Below are 15,664 nucleotides of genomic sequence, written 5' to 3'. Positions count from 1 at the left end.
GCAGAGCCAGGGAGTGAAGCTTCCAGAATATTCTAGGATGTTTCATGATCTCTGTTGAAGCTGTTCAAGTCATATTTGGCTCCTGCTGCTTGAACCTCCATGCTTGGTCTGAGTGTTGGGGATGGTGTGTCTGTCTTAGGATGAATGTGACATCTGAGTCAGAAGGTGTTAGAGTGCTGATCAGCCCTGAGCTATTAACTTGGGCTTGGGTACAGAGTTACCTTGGAGTAATAAACAAGGTATTAGAATATTTGGAGCCAGCCTTAGTAACATCACTTAACGCTTGGTCAGCCATGCATTGTTAGTATTGATACAGGAGGCCCAGAAAGAACTCAGGAGTTCATAGCTTCCTCTTCTGCAGCCCATGAGTGAGGGGGACACTGCCACTATTGAGGGGCAGAGAGTATTAATGTGTGTCTCCCAGCCTCCAGAGGGGCCTCTTCCAAAACACCATCTCTGGTCATTAGCCTGGTGTTCCTATTCTCTCCTGATTACTTTCTCCCCTAGGTGTCTCTATTTATGTGTACCAGACAGGGTGTACCAAGGGGAAGAGAACAGCAATATCCAGGCTGGGAATTTTTGTGGGTTGGCAGCTGTGTTCCTTGAAGCATCTGGCCCTGATGGAGAGGCTCAAACCTCCTTAATAGGCAGGTGGGCTATCCTGGTTTGGGCCACAGGACCCTCACTGTAGGTTATCCAGGGGATGTTAGTTGCAGCTAAGGCGAGTGTCTGGCTACCTCATTATTGAAAGAACAAGAGGAGATGTGAATTTGGTTCTATTTATTTAGGGGAACGATTTGACTTTCTCTAAGATGGGGCGATGCTAGTTTGCTGTGCCTCCTGTTATCTCTGTTGGGCCCTTGGCATTGCAGGGTATTTTCACCATGCCTGGTCATTGTCTCTTCATACACCCCTTTGGCCTCTATGGGAGTTGGCCATTGGAGAGAGCTTTGGGTGTGCGGCCTCCAGACTTGGGCTTGGTCATCCTTGGTGAAGGTGGCCCTATACATGGGGACACTACAGCCCTCCTCCAATAGAGCCACTAGCCCTAATCAAGCCATATGCCTGCTTGGGATCCAGAGAAAGGGCTTGTGGTGCCTGGCCTCCCTTGCCTCCAGCGCCCTTCTAGCCTGCATTTTAGGCTTTTGGATGACTATTAGTTGACATCTGCTAGCTCTGTGGGATGTTAGGATAGAGAGTTGGGGTTAGAGGGATATTTTTCTTGGGCTGCTGGCCTCTGACCTTCTGGGTGACTTGGGTGTATGGAACTGAGAGCCATCTGCAAAGTCTTCTGTAGTACCTGGGAGCCTTGAGTTGGAGGGAGCCCACCCTGTTTGTCTCAGAGTCGTGATTTCAGGCCACAAGGCTTCTTTGGGGTGCTTTGAAAGGCACTTGCAACATCTGGTTCAGCACATATCTGGTGAGCACCTCAGATTCAAGGCATTGCATTGGTGTGTGTAATTTGGGGTCACTTTTAGAGGGGCTCATTCTGTTACTAATGGCATCTATCTGAGTAGCAGGCAGTTTTGTGAGGACATATATTTGCTTTTTCTTTTCCTCCTTCATCACAGTTAGGGTTTTTCTGATCTGTCATAACTTCCTGTTTTGCTGTAACGAACTAGCTGCCCTCACTGCTGCAGTTAGGCAGTGTACTCTGTGTGCACCGTCCAGGTGGCAGGAGGAGGCAGGGAGGAATGGGGTGAGCCATGGCAGCTGACCAGCAAGGGAAATAAAAGCAGGGCCCTAGTGATAGTCATGGGGCTGTGTGAGACTGTCACCAGGGCTAGACAAGGTCCTGTCTAAATATGTAGCCCCAAGAATGACACTAGGTGCAGGCGCTTTGGAGTTCTCTCAGGGCAGTCCAGTGTCACCCCTGTTCAGGGCTCCATTTCATGAGTTTTAGGGCTGGGCTGGGCCCTGGGCCCAGGAGGCCCATGTGGCTTATGTTCCTTGGGTTTCCATTCATCTGAAGGGAGATATTGCATGAGCTGGGCCTTTGTTCAGGGATGAACTGCCTAGCCTTAGCTCTCTGGAATATCCTGCACTGGGGCCCGAGTACCCAGCCCTGGTCCCTTGGCCTAGGGATTGCCCACCTTATGCCTCCCATGCTGGACCTTGTCCAGGTTGGAGTGATTGAATGTGGATTTCAGGGAGTGGCTGGAGTACCCAGGAGAGAGGGAGGAGGGTAAGTCCAGGGGCAGGGTGGAGTACAGGATAGGATGAGTATGGGGACCAGAGACAGAGGAGGGAAGGTCCTTGAGTGGAACCGTGGTAGCTGAGAATGATATGGAAGGTGCCTGTAGCAGGGATGCTGGGGTGCATCCTGTGGTGGCCAGGAGGAGGACCTGTGGTGGCCAGGAGCCAATGAGGGGGACCTGTGGTGGCCAGAGGGGACCTGTGGTGGCCTGGAGCCAATGAGGGGGACCTGTGGTGGCACAGAGGGGACCTGTGGTGGGCAGGAGCCAATGGGCCAAGGCCTTGATCCATGGGTCCTTGTTCAATGTCCTTTGCATATCATGCCCTATCATCCTCATTGCTCTGGGGGGCTGCTGTCTCCTCCCACACAGGGAGGGGCCTGGTAAACTTTCCTCCCCACACCCTGGTACCATTGCTATGGCTCCATAGCTCTGCCTGAATACTGCCCCATCCTTGGAGCACAAATAGAAATATGGGTACCTAGGCAGTACCCTGATGGTAGCTTAAAACACACAGAGATGCTTTGGGTGTGTAGGCCATAGACAGCTCCTGGGGCAAGTGACCAGGGCTGGGTCTTGAAGGCTTTGGAGGATCATAGCTTTCTAGAGAAGCAAGGAAGAGGTGGCCGTTGAGGGACTGCAACTCAAGAACAGAGGCATGAAATAGGAGCTGTGTGGCTGACAAACAGTAGGCTGGGGGGCAGTGTTTGTAGATAATGCTTAGGCCCTTGTTTCTTTAGGGGATGGAGAATAAAGCTATTGACCTGGGTCTGAGGCTCTTGGGAGAATGTTGTAAGGTATGGATGCCAAGTCTCTGCTGTCATTGTTCCCCAGGGTAGGGCATTGAGTCCAGTCAGCTCCAATCTGGATCTGGAGCTCCAGAGCTGCCTGTGGCCTGTTTCTTGAAACTATGGACAAGTGGCTCATGTGGAAGTGGAGGAAGGGGTGTGTGTGGGGGCTGTGTGAAATTGGGGAGATGAGGAATGAGGAGATTTGACTGACAAGTGGGTTAAGGGTTGTTGGGGGTGCTCCATGCCTGCAGGGCAGCACTCTGGGAAGTGGGGTTATACACATTCTGAGAACTGGGTAATAAACTCAAACACACCATGTGACACTTGACATTTCTGATTTTTTTTTTTTATAAAATTCCACTCAGGGAGAGAGTTCAGATGTATTCTAGGTATAGGAGAAAATCTATGTCTGAGCTTTGATAACCTTGATGACTATAGTCTTCTATAATGCAGTATAATGCAGAGTGACCCCATAAGGCACTGAAGTGCCTGTCCATGACCTGCATAATATTGAATGCTGCAACATGTGCGGTCAGCACATACAGGTGGCAGAGGGATTTCAATGTCTTGCCACTGCTTTCGTGTTATAATCTGTATTACTGATGGAAACAAACTTTAAAAATTTTTGTGGGAGGGTACTCCTATAATAGAATAACTTACCAACTAGAATTTAACTTGACTCTAGCAACTTGATGTTTTTTATGCAGAAAGTGTAGTCTCCATGTTGGGTGACATGTAATTTGGGGTCTGCCATGTCTTGATATCTGATAGGACTGCCAGGATCCTGAACTGGGAGTGCTACCTTTGCCCAAATGTCTTCCGCAGCCTGTAGGCTGCATTAAATGCAGGGTGTGGAAGAGAACGACCCTTGACCAGACCTTCCTGATCACAAATGGCCTGTGCTAAAATTGCTAAATAGGTCCTTCCCAACAACATGCTTGCTGGACTAGCATCACATACTTTTGTCTTGTGCATGGTTTCTCCTGTAGGAATTGTGAGATTCATTCCACTGTGTGAGCACACCAAAATGTATCTGGGGACTGCTGTTGACCTCAAGAGTGTTTCCTGTTTCTTGCTGTCCCCTGTGCTGATGCAGTGAGCCTCCCCACTTGCCTTCCTGGGTGCCAGTAGGGGTTAAGGTGGGCTGCTGTCCAGCATGCCCAGATAGTTTGTGTACACATGCACACATCACGTACTTCCTCTGAGCCATGGGAGAGTGCTTAATATTCCACATCCTTGACCTTTCTTGGTAACTGAAAGGTAGCTAGTGATCAAGTGTATAAGATGGCACCTGTTATAACCTAATATGCATTTCCAGTTATTGGTAGTATTATATATCATTGTGAATTTAAAAAATTTATTTAAGATTTTAATTTTGGGATAATATGACCCTTGCCTCTAAATTATTGGTGTTACTTTGTTAAGGAGGTAATTATAGGGTTTGTAGGATAGATGCTTTTTATGGTAGTTGCTCCTGACATCGAGTTATTTAGGGCCATGTTTCCCAGATATATATAGAGGGGCCTGTATGTATAGAACCCTTGCCTGGTGTTTTCTTTCCTGTGTCTCATATTGTGCTCTCCCCATTTTATGGCTTTCTTGTGTTTTTTCTTCTGTACTCTGTAATGCCTATTTGGAAGTCATTGCACAGAGATTTGGTCAGTCTCCTCTAAAGACAGAGTATCAGTCTGGACACCTGAGCCAAGTTTCCTTTCATTCTTCCTACCCTGCAAAGGCTTATTTTTCTGTATCTTCCAGGACAACAACTTCAGGTGTATGTGAGGATCTGCCTGCATTGCAGATAGGAATCTAGGCTTAGGCAGCCTGGCCAGTGTAGCTGTGACTTTTGATGGAAAATAGATGCTGGTGAGACAGCAGCAGGTCAGTGTGCCTGCAGCCAGGGAAACCCAGGGCAGCTGGTGGCTCCTTAGAGCACAGTGCTCCTTGCTGGGTGTAGGAGCCAGCCTTCCCTGAGCTTAGCAGCTCCCTGGTCGTAAAGTGTAGAATTCCACTTTGGAGAGTAACATTGGAATTTTCTATAAACTCCTTAATTAAAATAGACCTTCTGCACAAAAATTGGAAGAAAGCCATTTCTAGCTTTGTGGATTAGTTACTCATTTTCTGTAGGACCAACAAGGTTTTTTGTTTTTGCCTCTTTTCTGAGTTGATGTGACTGCTGAATGGAGAGGTCACTGAGTGCTGACTACACTTGGTACCTGTGGGCCTGATGTTCCTCAGACTCAAGTTGTGGCTGTGCACTGGTTATTGAGGTTATTTTGATGGTCAGACCATAAAGGTTGAAAAGGAGCCCAAAGTGTGTCTGGGGTAGGCAATGAGGCCTGCTGGGATTCTGGCTTCAGTTTTCTGATATGTGTAACTCTGTGCAGGGTTGCAGCCCAAAATTGACTTCTTATTCTGAGTCTGTGTCCAGAGCGTCGCAATACTTGACTGCAGCAGGGAGATGCCAAGCCCAATAGAGGCTGGAAGTCTCCTCCTCCCTAGCACCTGCTGCTCCTGGCCTGCCTCCTGCTTTGGAGAGTTCTAATCTCTGTCCTCCAGCAAATATGGGAGCCTGACTGTTGTGTTATCACTGTTGAGAGTGAGGAGATTCTCACTCATGATGAATTAAAAATTAAGTCACAATTGAATATGGATATGGTGACCAAGATTTCTTACCTTATAGAAAAAACAGTCTGGCTGCTAGGTATGGAGTTTGAGCCAGGGAGGCAAAATAATTGGAGGCACCTGGCAAAAAAGGGCATTTTGTGCCCCTGGGCTGCCTTCCCTTAGCCTCGTATGTGATCATGGGGACCAGGGGCTACAGCAGAGCTTGTGGCTTCCCCAGTGCTGTCCTGGAAATGTTCTGGGCCCACACACTGAACACATGCAACCACACTTGCTCACATGAGGCCCTCCCAAGAGGCCTCTTTCACCAGGGCTAATTGAGGCTAATCCTTTGTGATCTCTGCTGACTCTCAGATCTCCTTCCTTATACCATGATGATCTGGATGGTACCTGCTTTGGTATTTCTGTGTCCTAAAACCATGTCCTAATCTGGCCCCTTTGTAAGGTGAGACTCTCTGGAGGGTGAGGGGCTGTGTGTTCAGAGTCCACTTGTTTCTTCACTGTCGTATCTCTGGTGTGGGTTGCAAGGTCTGGGTGTGGTAAGTGTGATGGCAGATCCAGTGTGTGGAGCACCTTGCAAGGAACTACCATTTTCTTTTTTCCAAAGCTGGAAAGAAGTTCTTATTACCTACTTAATTGCCTCCTGTGCAACTCCAGGCTTCCTGAGGGCCCCCAGATACATTTTCTGTCTCTGTGAGTTTATGTATTTTGAACTTTTCATACAAATGAGATCAAGCAGTGTGTGTCCTTTTGTCTGACTTCTTTTACTCAGTATAATATTTCTAAGCTGATCCATGTTGTGGCATTGGTAATATGTCATTAGTTTTATGACCAAATGCTATTTCATTGTATACATACAACATATGTTGTACATCCATTAATCAATTGATGGACATTTGACTGTTAAAAATAGTGCTGCTTTGAACAACTGTGTACAAATTTTTGTTTGAAAATGTTTCAGTTCTCTTGGATATGTGCCTAGTTGGAAAATTGTAGGGTCATGTGATTGCTCTATCTTTCTGAAGAACTGCTGGATGTTTTCCACAGTGGCCATACCCTTTTATGTTTCCATTAGGAGTGTATGAGGGTTCCAATTTTGCACATCCAAAAGCACTTGTTAATGTCCATCTTTTTATATAAAGTAACACCTCATTGTGGTTTTTCATGTGAATTTCCCTGGTGATGGTGAGTGTTTTCTCACATACTATTGAATATTTGTATGTCTACTTTGAAGAATCAAATCCTTGGCACAGTTAAAGCTTTTTTAAAAACATTGCTGAGTTGTAAGAGTTCTTTATATATTCTGGATTCCAGACTTTTATCAGACATATGATTTTCACATGTATTCTCCCATTCTGTATGTTACATTTATTTCTTGACAGTTGTCCTTTAAAGTACACATGTTTTAAATTTTGATGAAGGTCAGCTCATTTTTTTCCTTTGGTTGCTTGTGTGTCAAGTATCATATATCTAAGAAACCTCTCCCTAGTTCAAGGTTACAAAGATACACTCTTTTGTTTCCTAAGACTTACATATAGTTTTAGCTCTTGGATGTCAGTCTTCAGTGTCTTTGGAGTTAATTTTTATATATGCCATATAAAGTAGGGGTTTTACTTTATTCTTTCACATGTAGATATCTAGTTGTCCCAGTAGCATGTGTTGAAAAGATTCCCTAGTGAATTGTCCTGCTTGTTGAAAATTAATAGACCACAAACATATGGTAATTTTTGGACTTTCTGTTCTCTTCCATTAATCTATATAGATCTGTCCTTATGGCAAAGTGCACTGTCTTGATTACTATAGCTTTGTAGTAAGTTTTGAAATTGGAAAGTGTGAATCGTTCAACTTTTTGTCTTTTTTTGAGTATTGGTTTTGCTATTCTTCATTTCTATATGAATTTTAGGGTTAGTTCACCAATTTTTACAAAAAAGCCAACTGGGATTTTGATAAGGATTACATTGACTCTATGGATTGGTTTGAGGAATATTGCTGTTGTAACAGTATTCTTCCAAAATCTGTGAACAAAAAAGAAACTATCTTGTCACTTATTTAGTTCTCTTTGTTTCAGTGAAATTTTATAGTTTTTAATACATCTTGAACTTCTGTTAAATTTATTTCTAATCTTTTTACTTGTTATAGATCTATTCAGATTTTTTTATTTTTGGAGTCAGCTTTGATAGTTTGTATCTTCATGTCACCTAGTGATGTAATTTATTGGCCCACAATTGTTCATAGAATTCCTTATGACCCTTTTTACCTCTGTAAAGTTGGAGGTGATGTCCTCCTTTTCACTGAGATTCATTCTTTTATGAGTCTTCTCTGTTTTTCTCTTGTTAGTCTAGCTACCGGCTTGTCAGTTTTGTTGATCTTTGCAAAGAATCAACTTTTGGTTTCATTGATTTTTTTCCCCTGTATTTTTCTGTTCTCTTCCCTGCATTTGGAATTAAATGCATGGGACTCTTTCTTGAAAATTCATGTTGCGGCTGCTGTTACTCTAGGGCAGTGGTGGTGAACCTATGGCACATGTGCTGCAGCAGGCTGTTTGTATCATTGAAAACTCTAAAAGGTTTGCCATTGGAGCTCTAGGGGAATTTCATTCTTCTGCCTTCTCATACTCTGTCCTTGTGGTTGGTAGACATGAATCCAGTGATCCACTTGTTCCTGAACAGAGATTGTTTCCCATGCAGGCCTATGTCACACACCCTTTGCTGGGTATCCTGAGTCTGTGATATGTGGCTGCTTGTTTGAGACTTTGCTCCTGTATGAACAAGCCTTGGGGACGGTTTTCCTTGTGCACACTGACACCTAATGAAGTAGGCACTTTTTAGGGATTTATTAACTTGCTTGTTGACTGAATAAATGTAAGGTGGGTGTGACCCATCAACCTTCAACAAAATACTCTGGATGCTCTGGCATTTTCTGAGGCCACTGTCCTGAAGCACTGTGCCAGCAGCTCCAAGAATGTGAGAGAATATGGTTCCCTGCACTTCAGAACTCTGTGCATATCACAAAGTTGCCATACTTCAGTGGGTTTTTCTCTCTGTTGACTGCTGCAACTGACATTAGAAAGAAAATAGCACTTGAAATAATCTGCAAGAGGGGATTTGGGAAGAAATACTCTTTAAAACTTCCCATTTAGCAGCTCTTTGCTGAGCTGCCTCTTGAAGGCCTTGGCTTCCCAGCAGTGTCTGCTTCTTGTGTGCTCCCTGTGGGTTCAGGGAAGCCAGAGTCCAGGGCAACCTGCATACTCAGGCAGGCTGGAGTTTTCCCTGAGCCCACTGTTGCCACACAGGCCCTTGGGATTTGGCTGGAGTGGTGGCTGTGCTTTCTGCTGGCTAGAGCCTTGGCTGGCAAGGCCTGGGTCATTCCAGGCTCTGAGAATGGACTCATGTGTATTACCTGGAAGAATGTTTAGAAAAGACATCTTGTTCTCAGGGTGAGCGGAGGATGTTGGTGTGGTCAGTGCTTCCACAGGGGCTTCTTGCTTCTCCCAAAACCACGAGCCTGTCCTATGTGGGTCAATCCCCAGACACTGGTCTTTGAGGTGTGAACTCCAGGTGTTGCCCTGTGTTCTAGGGTTAGGAGAATAGCTGGCTTGGCTGGGCCTTCTGGGCAGTGGTTTAACTGGAAGGTAATGACAAGATTACTTTAGAGAGACCATTCATAACAGGCTTGTTAGCCTCAGGGTAGTGTAAGCAGAAAAAGAAATTTAAAAACACAAATAAGTAGATTGCTCCTAAGAAGATGGCTGCCTTCATCTCTAACTGTTCTCTTGAGCTGACACCTCATGTCTCTCCCTGTGGCCTGCTAGCTACCCTTGCCCACATGGGTGCTAAGTGTGGCCTCCACCTGACATTGCATCCAGAGCTCAACTCTTTGGATGTGTTGGGACCTGGAGCCCAGGGAGCTTGGAGAGCAGTACTGTGACACTCCTCTGGGGAGAACAATGTGTGTCCTGCAGCCACAAGTTCAGAGCTGCTAAGCAGTGTGTCACCATCAGTATCCTGTAGCAGGAGGCAGCAACTGCTTACTTCTGGGGCCCACTGTTTGTTTATGGGCTCTTCTCAGGAGCTGCTGCAGTTTGTGGCCCTTACTGATACCCTTGTTCTTCCAACCTTCTCCCCTACCCACCTCTGCATTTCTTTTCCAGGCAGTCCCTTGCCTCTTCCTGAATCCATCACAAGCATGGGACTGGTCTACGTACTAGGGAAGCCTCTGTTGCCTGTTGGGGATTCTGAGCTCATCCCTGAACTGGGAGGCCAGCTGGCCTTGTGGTCCAGTACCTGTCTTTTCCTTGAGGAAAAAGGGCATTGCTTTTGAGGCAGGCTGCAGTTGTTGGGCCTTTCTTCCCTCATGGCATGGCTGAAGGCCTGTCTCAGGTAACATCCTGGTGGTCCTCTTAAGGTTGAGAAGCCCTGCAAAGGCTTCTCAGAGTTGTGTCCTGCAGGAGGCCCCAAGGGAGGGCTTGCCTGGTATTTTGAGGTTGTGAGCTTTGATTGTTGAGCCAGATATGAAATTGCTGTCAGAAAGGTGGGAGTGCATGGATTCTACTATTTTGTATGTGTGGCCGTCTTTTATATTGGTAGACAGCTTTCAGGTCTGTGGTCAGCTCTCAAATTCATGGTCTGGCTCTCAGCTGTATAGCAACCAGTGTGCAAAGCACTAGGATTTAGTGCACCTGGAGTGGTAGGGGTGGCCTGGGGGTCTTGGTCCCATGTTCCCCCTCAGACTATCATGTTGCAGGGTCCCTTGGCTAGTGTTCTGGGTGTGAAAACTTAAATGTCACTCCTACCTCTTGCATTTCTTCTGAGGGTGGGATAGACCGAAGTTATTTTGGGGTGGCAGGCAGGTTGTGGAGCAACCTAGGGAGGCATGTGGGCCTCCCTTCAGGAACTTACACCTGGACAGCTTGTGGGATTCCTTCCCAGTGGAGTTTTTAGGGATTACTCTGAACACCCAGGATACATGTTTTTGTGAAGGTCAGAGACTACTTTTGAGGTATTGCATTGACCACTTTGACTCCCAGCATGGAAACACTGTGCATGTGGCATGGGATTAGCACAATGTTAGAACAAGCAGAAGCTGGTTTTTGTGATGGTGGGTGGAGCCAAACTCTCACTGGCTCGTCGTTCCCTGGTGCATCCTGAGCAGCAGTAGAGAGGTTCTATATTTTGAGGCCTCTGATCCTGCAGTTATTGCAGGGGGTGGGTGTTTGCCACTAGAGAACCAAGCCCACGCAGTGCAGGGTTATCACAGGCTTCACCTTGTGAGATTGGTGCCCAGCCAAGGCACAGGTTCAGGGTGATGTTGCCCTCCTTTCCCTGTCCTGGCATCTCCAGGGGCTGGCATTGTCCTTCACGTTCTTCCTTCCTGCCCTTGGTTGAGCCCTAGCCATGCCTCTCTTTGAGGGTAGAACAATCTCCAGAACTGTTCTGCTCTGGGTTGCTGCATGGCTGGGGAGTAAGATGTTTCTCTCCAGATTTTTATCCTGCCTCCCCTGACCATTCTTTTCTTTTTTTGGCCTTGCTGCCCCTGCCATCTTTGCCATCCCTGAAAGCTGGAGCTCTAATCCTAAACACTCATAGGTGCTTTTCTCCCACCTCACTCTTCACTCTACTGTGAGCTGCTCAGAGGAGTGATGTGGGTCTAGGTACCTGGAACTCCACAAGCGACCCCTTTCTCCTGCTCAGTTGCGAACTCTATGCTACCCTTCCTTTGCCTTCCATAGCCTACCATTCTCTTCCTCCTGACCTGTCCTGCTGAAGTACCCAGATTACTGCCTCCCATCAGCTGCTTTTCTTTTCTTTTTTTTTTGCGGTACCGGGGATCGGATTCAGGACCTTGCACTTGCGAGGCAGGTGCGGTGCCGCTGAGCTACATCCCCGGCCCTCTCTTCTATGTCTAGTAGATGTTAGGTTTCTTCATGACTTTAAATCTCAAACACTCCAGTGGGCTGTCCCACCCTCCCCCCAGGGGTCTCAGTGTGTCCATATTGAGCTTGGTCCAGTGTCACCTCTCCGCTGGTTGGAGACATCATGTAACCTGTGTGACTTTGTCCTCTCATCCAATCCAGGGCCTCAGCACATGGCCACAACCCACACCACACCCAGTCTTTTCTCCAGCCCTTATCCATGTGGAGAGGGAGCAGGTGTTCAGCATTGTACCCTGAGTGTGAGTGTGGTCCTTGGGGCCATCGGCTGTGGGATGGTCATCTGAAGGGCTACAATCTTTGGAGCATTTCTTGTATTGGGTACCCTGGGTCCCTAAAGTGCAAGGTGTGGGGCCATACCTGTTGTGCTGTTGGTCAGCTCATGACAAGCCTCATGTGAGTTTGGCCCCATGTGTCTTCAGCTCCCTTTATTTTCCAGGGCACCACTGAGCTCAGTGCTGCATTCTTAGCCTCTCCTGTTCTCTCTGTAGCTCTCACCTAGGACCTGGTGTCTGCAGCTCTTCCTGCTGATCTGTAACAGGTAAACAATGGCAGCCTCCTGTGGTTAGGGCTTGCTGTACATTATCTGCCTCACATGGCACTGCACCTGGAGGCGCTCAGACAAATCTTAGATATAGGGATCTGGGGATACATTTCGGAATTCTCTTGGGCTTACTCTGATGCTCATGGTGTCTTGTTCTTCCTCCTGGATAACACCTGACCTAAATCAGAGAAGGAGGCTGTGGTCTTTTCCTCAAGCTGGTGCATGGCAGATAGGACCCTGGCTCCTTGGGTCCTCATGGGTTTTGTGGCAGTGATGTGGAGCATGTGGAAGGGAAGATGGGACACAAGTAAGGGATGCTTGCTAAGCAGGCTGAGAAGAGGCAGATTCCTGCCAAGAGAGGGTGACTTGTGGTTTTCATTAGGAGCTCTCCTCAGTTCTGGATGATACTTAGTGCTCCAGGGTGCTTCTGAGCATGTGATGTGGGCCAGGACTGGATGAAGCCCTTTCCAAGTGGGGACCTCAACCATCCCCAGCATTGCTGAGCTGATGTTTTGGGACCCGGTGAATGTTATACAGAGTGTGTGCTCTGACCAACAAGCACTGCAAGGAAGGCTGCTAGGAGGAGGTGCCCCCGGGCCATAATCAGACCAGGGAAGGAAGAGGAGGTACCACTCACCTGCCTAAGGAGAGGGCCACTAGGATAGAGGGGCACAAGGCTGCTGGTGGAGAGGTGCAGGGTGGAAGTATGGGGCCTGTTTATGGGCTGGCCCTGCAAGATGTAGGCAGCTTTGGGTTTATTGAGCATATGAAGGGTGAGGTGGAGGGAACTAGAAGGTTTGACCAGATGGCTGTGGGCCCATGTGAGTGGCCAGGCAGTGGGCTGCAGGGCTGACTGCTTCTGTACACATCCTGGACTGGGGACAGGGCTTCTCAAAAGCAGTGTCATTGACCTTTCTTGTGCCAGCTTGGACCCTATGCCCATACCAAAGCCCTGTTCAGAAGGAGGAGCACATGATAGAGGCCTCCTCTTTGTTTTTCTCTTGTCCCTCCTCCTCATTCCTTCTTCTACTCATCTGGTATTCTGTGTTGGAGGATGAGGTGTTTCCTCCAGCACTCAATGTCATGAGAAGGGCGAGTGGGTGCATGATACTCGTTGACTTCTTATTGATAGCCTATTTTGATCACATAACCTGTTTTATTTTTGATATGCAGACATTTCCTTTGTCTAAAATGTTTGCCAGAATCCTCCTCTGGAGCAGAAGAGTAGATGATGGCAACAGTCTGAATTTAGGAACTGGGCAAGACTAGAAAGAGACTGATATTTTGTTCAGAATCTAGGCTGAGAAGCCAGGGCTTTGTGCCTGCCCAGCATCTTATACCCCTCACCACCCACAGGTCTGGTTCTGGCATTGCTGCAGGTCTTGGACAATCCACAGAGGAGCTGAGTCACTCTTGTGAGTAGCTGTCTATCATTTCCATAATGATCAGGTATCTCAGGTGTGTGTTTAAATCAAGAAAATTAAGCATAAGCACTTTCATGCTCATGAGTTTTATAAAAATGGCAATATTTTATGTTATATTAAGTGAATGTGGAATATATACAGGGTGGGAAAGTAACAAAATATCAGTGTATTTAAAAAGAACATAATTATTAGTTGCCATAATGAACCAACCTTAAAATCAAAAGGAGTTCTTTTCTCAGGACTGCTATTGAAAAATGAAGTGTGAATGGGTTTCCCACAGAAAAATTAAGCCTGAACAGGAAGGAAAACAAACCCTGTGTTCCTCCCAGCTCATGTGGTGGGTGTCATTTTTTTCATCATGATCGCTGGTCAGATGTAACCTGCTGGGGATTTAGTTAACTAGTACTTGCTCCAGTTTCATTGGTTTGCTGGCTGTGGTTTTGGCCACTTGTCAAGGACACATTTTCATTTCCAAGGGTGGCTTCATGACCACTCTACAATGACCCTCCAGGACTGGCCCCTGAGGTCAGCTTGGTTCTCTCCTGGGCTGGGAGGTTGGATTGAGACTGTGGACTGTGAACTCACAGAGCTGTTTCTGCTTCATGGGAGGGATGGATGGGTTGACCCCTTGTCAGTTAGGACTCCTTCGGTGGCAGGCTCTCAAGCCCTCTGGTCATTTGTGATGTGCAGTGCTGACCTGAATGCAGTGCTCTGGGTGCAGATCAGCTGCTTCCTGGTGATGTGACCCTCGTCTCCTCTCTTGGCTGCTTTGTGACTTTTTTTCCTGTTTGTCATGATCATCTCATCATGTTTGGGGAAGCCAGAAGGCTCCTGTGGCAGTGTGGCCACTTGAGATCACTATCTGTAGTGGGAGACTATAGTTGGTTTGTTGGGTGGCTAGTGATCCCAAGGAGAGATGGTGATTTTTCCAGGGATCTTTTTGACCTTGGAAAGCAGTGGGACCTTCTTATCTCCTGGTTCAGGTGCTGTGTATCTTGAGCAGTTTTTTTTTGAGACAGCATAGTTTAGAGTAGCCTTGAACTTACTATGTAGCCCAGGCTGGCCTCAAACTGGCCTCCTCCTGCCTCAGCCTCCAGGGTGTACCACCATGCCTAGCTTCTTCAGCATTTTGAGCCTGCTCCACAGGGTGCTGAGATCCTAGCCTGTGCCAGTGGACATGTGACTTGTGTTTTGTGTGGTGGCCAGTGTCCTTCCTAGAGCTTTCCCAGCACTTCCTCTACAATGTGGTCCGGTTCCTTCTGTATGCAGCCACCTGTCAGTCTTGAGTTCCAGCTGTGAGCACCATTTCTAAGTTTCTTTGGAATTAGATGTATACATGTCAAGAGTATATGTTAAGCAGCTGAACACTTTGACTAAAAACAATCAGACCAAAATGGAAGTGAGGAGGGGAAGAAGGGAATGTGCAGTGTGAATCCTGGGTGCACCAGACCCTGCCAGAGACCGTTGTCACAGGGCTCTCAGGAGGCCAGGATGTGGTAGTGTGCTGCCCCTTGTGCTCTAGAGCTTTAGTTGTCAAGATGGCTGTATCTGGGAACTATTTATTCACACAGCAGATGTTCATTGAGTGCCTGCTGCCTGCCCCAAGCCCATGCTGGAGATGGAAGGATCACTGCTGGGCTCCAAATGGTACTTGGAAAGACAAGTGGGATCACCTGATAGCCACTCAGTTGTACCCCCACAGGAGCAATGCTCACACTGACAAGTCATCTTCACAGCACAGTTTGACAACTTTTGTGCCAAGTTGAGAGAGTGAAATCCCATAGCACCTTTCACAGAGATGAGTGGTGCACATCTGAAGATTTCAATTCCAGCCTAAAAACTTAGAGAATAAGCCAGAGACTGCTCTGAAGCACTTTTTCAATCAATTTCCTACAACTCTGTCATTGCACATGATGACCATTCTCCTGGGTGGATGATACACCGGAGACGTGGTGGTCAGGTTGCTCTCACCACAGCCATCCCAGGAAGCTTTTGGACATGTGTGTTTAGACTGTGGAATGGATCCAGGTCAGTGTCTAACTGCAGCCCAGGCATTTAAAATAAAAATAGACTTCTCAAATGCATGTGTATGACTGGCTGCATTCTCCTGATTTAGGGTCTTTGAATTTGGGGCTTATGTTGTAGAGATGCCTTCA

At 47.0% G+C, this 15,664-nt stretch overlaps 1 protein-coding gene across 5 annotated transcripts in view; it reads left to right on the top strand.

The window, feature by feature from the left end:
• Positions 1-15,664, top strand: part of Inpp5a (inositol polyphosphate-5-phosphatase A) — a 251,681-nt gene that overhangs the window by 12,526 nt on the left and 223,491 nt on the right. The window lies entirely within an intron of this gene.

The sequence above is a fragment of the Heterocephalus glaber genome, unplaced genomic scaffold, assembly GCF_053883595.1.
Source record: "Heterocephalus glaber isolate CG9 unplaced genomic scaffold, H.glaber_assembly_v1.0 deba00001497, whole genome shotgun sequence".
In the NCBI taxonomy this organism is placed as follows: domain Eukaryota; kingdom Metazoa; phylum Chordata; class Mammalia; order Rodentia; family Bathyergidae; genus Heterocephalus; species Heterocephalus glaber.
This window is presented reverse-complemented; position numbering and strand designations above follow the sequence as displayed.